This window comes from Schistocerca gregaria, chromosome 2 (assembly GCF_023897955.1).
Source record: "Schistocerca gregaria isolate iqSchGreg1 chromosome 2, iqSchGreg1.2, whole genome shotgun sequence".
Classification (NCBI taxonomy): Eukaryota; Metazoa; Arthropoda; class Insecta; order Orthoptera; family Acrididae; genus Schistocerca; species Schistocerca gregaria.
The window spans coordinates 271087453-271095602 of NC_064921.1; the positions used below are offsets into that span (position 1 = coordinate 271087453).

General features: G+C 42.2%; 1 pseudogene; it reads left to right on the top strand.

Moving 5' to 3' along the window:
- Positions 1 to 4564: 4564 nt before the first annotated feature.
- LOC126337241 (5S ribosomal RNA) lies at positions 4565 to 4682 on the top strand (annotated as a pseudogene).
- The last annotated feature ends 3468 nt before the right edge of the window (positions 4683 to 8150 follow it).

Consider the following 8150-nt stretch of genomic DNA (forward strand, 5'->3'; position numbering starts at 1 on the left):
TCCTCAACTGCCCTTCTACTTGACGACACGACTCTAAGCACATCATCGCAACCTGTGTGTGGGCACGAATGTGCATCTATGCATGGTGCTGTTGAAGTAACTATGCTGCATACAAGTTCTACATTACACAACAAATTCAATAGTTTTTAGCTTCTGTTCCTCAATCGGTAAAAACGGAACCCTTATAACATTGATTTGTTGTCCATCTGTCTGTCTATCCGATTATTAAGCCCATCAGGTACGTACTGCTTCCTTTGAGTGCGCCCTTCATTGGGTCAAACAGATGGAAGTCGCAATGTGTGGGATCCTGGCTGTTGCGTCGACAAGGAAGAATAGTTACTTTACTGGCTGACCGTGTTTCTTTGAACTTTTTTCTTCGGAGGAGAGGAGTGGCGCCACTCCATGGATTGCCATTTTATTTCCAGTTCGAAGTGATCAACCCATGTTTCGTTACCTGTGACCATGTTCCACTAAAAATTGTCACGATCAGCCTCGTAACTCGCAAGCATTCCGCACAGATGGTCTTTCGCTGTTGTATTGTCTTCTATTAGGCGGCGAGGAACCCAGCAGGTGCACCGTTTTCAGTGGTGTGTGAGCTCTTCCTATAAGACGTCCAGCTGAGCAGCGAGGTGTTAGTTTGCGATCCGTCGATCACCTCGAATGAGACCGTCCGCACGTTCCCACATTGCACCAGTCATGGCTTGTTGCGATGATGACAAACGCCTCGCCCAATGACTCGTCGTGCTTTTGTTTACTGCCAGATCTCCGCAGACTGTCTGCAAGTGCCTATGAACAACGGAGATTCTCTGGTTTTCCGGCAAAAGAAACTGAATGACAGCTCTGTGCCAGGAACGCCCCTCCGTTGCAGACGCCGTTTTGAAGGCTACGTACAGCGGCCGCCACCTATCGAAACTTCATAAAATACAGGGGCTGAAGCGGGAATACTCCATTCCGTATTTTTTCAAGCGAAACTGGCCGAGAAAAAAATGTATTGTTTTACTTATTGAACGCCTCCCGTAGTTGGTACAATTTTTTTGTGTCGCTGGTCACGGCGGAGGTTCGAGTCCTCCCTCGTACATGGGTGTGTGTGTTTGTCCTTAGGATAGTTTAGGTTAAGTAGTGTGTAAGCTTATGGACTGATGACTTTAGCAGTTAAGTCCCATAACATTTCACAAACATTTGAACAGTTTTTTGGTACAATTTTTTCAAGAAGTGTCTACAAACCTTTGAATTTGAACACGAAAAGTGGAGAAAGAAGGGGAAGAATGTGTTGCACTTACGAAGAGAAGCGAGGTAGGCGGTCACCCAACAGGCGTTTAGCAGGACCAGGACGCAGCCGCGCCAGCGAGCGGGCAGGATCTCCGCCAGGTATACGCGAGCCAAGGGTCCCACGCCGCCCAACCTGCCAACAGAGCAGAGTCGCTGCTGGAACAACGTGAGTTCTCTCCGAGACAACTGGACAGCGCTAACCTACACTGAAAAGCCAAAGAAACTGGTACAACTTCTAAACATTCATGGTGGTGTCTGTTTGTACTATATCGTGTCTCCCTACCACTTTCGCGCAACGACGCTCTGAGCGTGTTTTTTAGGGAATTAACTAGTTTGAACCTGGGACCTGTTGCTGGTAAGGAGACGCCAGACCACACATGACATGTAGAATTCAGAAGAGTTCAGTGAGACTAGCGATGATATAACCAAATACGAAATTATCTCAGCGTCAGCTCCACTGCACTCTCTGTAAAAGAATCTTAATACTAACTAAATTTAGTGGAAAGGGTTCAAGGCTTTCCTATTTTCAGTTAGCTGGTAAAATAACGTCGAAAAAGCAGTTAAGTTTACCATTGGAAATTTTATTCTACTCACAAAACATCGTTTATAAATTGCACTATTGATAAAAGGAAATGTTTTAATACAGGATGGTAAAAACCAACTGCGTTCAACAAAAAATAAGAACGAATATTCCCTGAATGGGTTTCCAAGTTCTACAATCGATTGAAGGATGACCTATGCCATATCACATCTATAATCTAGGTTTAATTTAAGTTTCACAAAAGAGAAAACTATCAAAATGGTCTACAGTGACCCTCAATTATCTTTAATTACTTATTTAACTTGTCGTAAATTACAGTGGCTATTGTGACTTCTCAATAACTATATAAAAGAAAAATCATCGCGTTTCAGATCTGTTCTTCAAGTGGCAAATGTGAACACCATGAGTTTAATTAACGATCGACACTAGTATTACACAAAAAAGGGGTGTAACAGATGAGTCTTCTGCAGTTCTGAGTGAAGCCTTATGCGCTCAAAAATGCGGCATCGCGTGCGTTCATTACCTTGTCGGTGTTTAGGCAGCGTCAGGGCGACAGCGGCCGGCGGCACAGCTCCGCTCACATCGCCATCTCGGAAGCAACTCTTAACTTCTCCTTGCTACAATTTACCGAAGTAGATTTAAAAAAGCTATCTGGCTGTGTTTTCATCTGACCAATCAGGGTCTCAATGTTAACCTTAAGCTCCGCCTACAAAAATTCTGTCTATCCAATGAGAAACGTTATACTTTTCGTGGTGGGGCAATGTTTTTAAAGATTGCAACGTAACAGAGACGCTAAAAAGTCTCACGCTAAAACCTGGAGCTGGTGTGGTCCTTTTAGCGTTATCGTGAGATCTATACTGTTCTTCTGGAGGGCTCTATCTTTTAACATGGGCTGGAGGATTGTCCCATGTAACAGACACGCGAAAAAGTTTCACGCTAAAACTTGCGGGTGGTAGTGGCCCTTTTTGTGTTATCGTAAGATCTACACTGTTTTTCTGGAGGGCTCTAGCTTTTAACATGGGCTGGGGGGGGGGGGGAGGGGGGGGTGGTCCTTTACGTAACAGAGACGCGAAAAAGCCTCACGCTAAAACGTGCGGGTTGTGTGGTCGTACAGGTAGGCTGGCGGAGTGGGTGTCCAGCCCCTCCCTTATCGTAGGGCCTTCTAGCTTAACACGGTTCTGCTCTCGGCTTCTGTCCTCGTTTCTCCCCTCGGAACTGCGTCTGCCTCACGGTGGGAAGGTACGACACGCATTTAGATATTCTTGTGTTAGTCTGTGGTATTCCATTTGCTCACTCGTTACTCGTATTACTTTGGTTAATTTAATGTCACGATTTATTCGGAGCTATGTGACATACTAGTAGATTTGCTTATTATGTCAGGGTTTTCATGGAAGGTGTTGGATTTGCCTGACACCTTACAAACTGCTTAATATCGTGTAGCGCCGTCGCGAGCACACAGAAAAGCGACAACACGACGTGGCATGGGTTCGACTAATGTCTGAAGTAGTGCTGGAGGGAACTGACACCATGAATCCTACAGGGTTGTCCATAAATCCTTAAGAGTACAAGAGGGTGGAGCTCTCTTCTGAACAGCACATTGCAAGGCATCCCAGATATACTCGATAATGTTCATCTCTGGGAAGTTTGGTGGCCAGCGTAATTGTTTAAACTCAGAAGAGTGTTCCTGGAGCCGCTCTGTAGTAATCCTGAACGTGTGGGGTGTCGCATTGTCCTGCTGGAATTGCCCAAGTCCATCGGAACGCACAATGGACATGAATGCATGTAGGTGAACAGACAGAATACTTATGTACATGTAACCTGTTAGAGACGTATCTAGACGTATTGGAGGTCCCATATCACTCCAACTGCACACGCCTTACACCATTACAGAGCCTCCACGAGGTTGAACAGTCCTCTCTGACGTGCAGGGTCCATGGATTCATGAGATTGTCTCCATACCCGTACACGTCCATCCTCCGATCAGTACAATTTGAAACGAGACTCATCCGACCAGGTGACATGTGTCCAGTCATCAACAGTCCAATGTAGGTGTTGTCGTCTGCCCCGTTCTAGCAGGATCTTTTTCCGGCCGCAGCGACGTCGAAGATTTGATGTTTTACCGGATTCCTGATATTCGAGATATGCTCGTGAAATGGTCGTATGGAAAAATCCCCACTTCATTGCAACCTCGATGACGCTGTGTCCAGTTGCTCGTGCGCCGGCTACAACATCACGTTCAAACTCACTTAAATATCGATAACCTCCCATTGTAGCAGCAGTAAGCGATGTAACAACTACGCCAGACACTTATTGCCTTAGATAGGCGTTGCCGACCGCAGTGCCGTATTCTGCCTGTTTACGTATCTCTGTGTTTGGATACTCATGCCTACACCAGTTTCTGTGACGCTTTAGTGTACAACGCCATCCTTCCTCGTCACTAAAGCTACTAAAAAGCGTATAACACTGCAGCAGCTTCGACAATGTGAATAGACCCCCAGCCGAATTGCCATACCCTTAACTCTCCTTAACTCTCGCAATACATGGGGGATGGGGGAGGGGGCCGGAAGTGAGGGTAGTTTATGTCTACCTTTTGAAAAAAAATATTTATTGCTTATTGTGAATTCTTCTATCAGATTCCACAAATGTTTGAAATTTTTCAGTTAAAGTTAAACCAAAAATTTAGGACCTAGTAGTAAATGTCACTTTTCACGGTGAATGTGACATTCAATATTTTCAGATATAGGACTTTACGTGGGCAACGGCCTTGCCGCAGTGGATACACCGGTTCCCGTGAGATCACCGAAATTAAGCACTGTCGGGCGTGGCCGGCACTTGGATGGGTGACCATCCAGGCCGCCATGCGCTGTTGCCATTTTTCGTGGTGCACTCAGCCTCGTGATGCCAATTGAGTAGCTATTCGACCGAATAGTAGCGGCTCCGGTCAAAGAAAACCATCTTAACGACCGGGAGAGCGGTGTGCTGACCACACGCCCCTCCTATCCGCATTCTCATCTGAGGATGACACGGCAGTCGGATGGTCCCGATGGGCCACTTGTGGCCTGAAGACGGAGGGCTTTTAGGACTTCACTTGCACATATCTCTTTAAAAAGTATGTTGTAAGTAAAAGTCAATAACAATTAAGGAAATTTGGATTTTTAATTTTTTTATGGTGGTCATTTAGTACTATAATCTGGGTACACTTTGACCGATTTTCAGATTCAAATGTGATTATCATGATCGTTTTTTAACTTCTGTGATATTTATGGTAGTGAACATAGGACCTTCTAGGAAAGCATTAAATACCAATTAGTGCAATACATTTTCTATAATGCATACCATGTAATTGAAAAAAATGTAGGTGGTTAAAGCTAGCAAGTGTTTGAGGATAAACTGACTGTCCAACAGATCCACCACAACTGTCAGATAAATACAGTGATGTAAAGTTTTTCTTAAGTGATTTTTTAAGCCTCATAAAAGAAAAAAACATAAAATGCTACATAACTTAAACCGTGTGATCCATCCTCAAAATTATAAATATAATGACAGAGACTAGGATGGATACTGCTTCAAATTTAGCTGAGCACAATACCTTCAGTTTCATCCACCTTAAACCTAAATCCGGTGCAGATGGAACTGAGGTTATCTGTTCTTCATTGATCGAGTCAATATCTAGTACCTGTGATCGAACAAACTTCATTCCTTGTTTACAGATATATTTGACATTATATGTTATACATGAATCACTGTCTGAACCACAATAACTTCCAATCTGAACAAATGTTACTGACATTTGTTTTTGTTATTTGTAGGCACATTAACAATTGCAAATAAGCTATGGTCTATATGTTGCTGTTAAAGTAAGATAATTGGTAAATCCTAGAATTAACTGGTGAAACCTAAAATTTACCGTCGCGGTGTGGTAAAAGTCCGAAATTTCTTATTATATACATATATTTCGAAGTTTTACCAAGAGTCATTCATAAACCTTAGGATTTACCAATGTAAACTGGTAAAAGCTGGATCGAAGACTCCCGCTTCCGTCGTTCAGGTTCAGACAAGTTTCATTGTTGTCATTTTTGTGTTCGGGTAAGTTTCCTTGTTGGCAATTATGAGTTCTCAGTCCGCTTACCTCTGCGTAGTTTCAGTCAGTGTCGAGCACCGTACATACGATCATCTTTGCGGCTCGTTTTAATTCTATTTCTTCTGCAGCTTTGCATCAGAATGAGTGATGTTATGCGTACAAGATTTTACGAACTATTAAGTGAATCAGTGAATAAGAAGGACAACAATTTTAATGTAACTGCTGAGCAATTTAATATTCTGTTACGTGAAGCGAAAAATGTAAAAAATGTTTCCAATAAAAAAATCTGTACACTACAGACGTTTGAGGCGATATGAGGTTCTCGAAATCGGAGGTGAAGGGAGACTCATAGGACCGGTGTCTGCTGGAAAAGAAGAAATTCGTTATTACGTTCGTTTTGATGAACTGTTTAACGTACTATATGAGACCCACATTGCTATAGGCCACTGCGGCCGAACACGGGTGACTGCGGAACTGAATCGTAAGTACAAGAATGTGGCTCTTGAGTCAATCGTTAGTTATTAAAGATTATGTGAAACGTGCCAGAAAAAGCACAAAACATTGAAAAAGGGCGTTGTAGTGAAACCTATCATACACAGTGAATTGAATTCACGATGCCAAAATTTAATCGACATGCAGGAAAACCCAGACAATAAGTCGAAGTTCATACTTGTATACCAAGATCATTTGACAAACTTTGTTATCCTCCATGCACTAGCTTCGAAAAGGGCTCATGAAGTAGCTTATTATCTTTTTGACATTTTACCACCTATGGTGCCCCAAGTATCCTTCATTCGGATAATGATAGAGAGTTATGTAACCAAGTCATTGAAAGTTTATGTGAGTCGTGGAATGATATAAAGATAATCCACGGGAAGCCGAGGCACAGACAGTCTCAGGGATCAGTCGAAAGAGCGAATCAAGATATAGAATATATATTATCAACTTGGATGGAAACAAATGAAACTTCAAAATGGTCTGACGGGCTGAGGTTTGTGCAAGCAATGAAAAATAGGGCTTATCGCGAAGGGATCAGGTGTTCACCATATGAAGTCATGTCTGGGTTCCATGTGATTTGATAAAAAATCGAAACACTGAAGAAGACTTGGAAACAACGTTAAACACCACTTCCACAGACTCACAGGAAATTGAAAATGGCGGCCAAGGAATTGATGCCAGTGAATCAAGTACTGGAGCAGAAGGAACGGAGGTAGAAAGAGCGGCTGCAGCAGGTGAGGAAGCACCAGAGACGCGGGATTTGACGACAGTTACAAACGAGACACCGGTACCAGCTGATGGTTGTGACGAGACGCTGACAATTTAATAATAAAGTTAAACGGATCCGAGAAGCTGCCAAAGAACGTCTTCAACTGCACGCAAAAAAAATGAAAACGGGCTCATGCAACAAAATTTCAAAACCTTCAGTTGGACAGAATGTGAGAATTAAAGTGCTGGATGTACACAGTGCAAAAATTTATGCAACATCTATAATGCAGTAGCGATCAATATTCAGGATGACGAATTTTATCAACCTGGTACCGAAGCTGGTAAACTGAAGTCATTGTACACTAGGAACCAATTTACATTGCGCAAGGAAAATTTTATCAACTTCGCAGAAGTAGCAAGAGAAGAAATTTGTCTATGAGAAGTGGGTGCCAAACAATCTTTTGTTGGAGGGCAAGGGTTCAAAAAGTGTAATTGCTTAAAAATGTGTTCAACTAAAAAATGCTTGTGTAAATCGTCTTCCATATTATGTACTTCGAAATTCCACGACAGCCAGCCTTGTTGTAACAAAAATTAACGTTCACAAGGTAACATTTTTTACAACGTTTTCACTAATATGGACTATTGCTCATTATAATCACATTGGAGTGCAAGAATGTTTAAAATACATAAATTTACACTAAATACAAACTATTTCACTAAATTTCTGATTTGATTTTTTAATGAATATGTTTTATTAGTTGGTATGGGTACACCCTATGATTTACCAAGGTCTCTTGGTAAAACTTGCAAATCCATGCATATAATAAGAAATGTCGGTCTTTTACTATACCGTTATGGTAAGTCTTAGGTTTCACCAGTTAATTCTAGGATTTACCAGTCATCTTACTTTTACAGTCACATATATACTGATGGTTAAAGTTTGTATTCCTCGGTTCCATACTGTCATTGGCAGCAACACTGTTCAATAAATTGTATATCCCTAATCGTGGAGCATCATCCGTGGGTTTTATGATATCTTCTATAAAACACAAA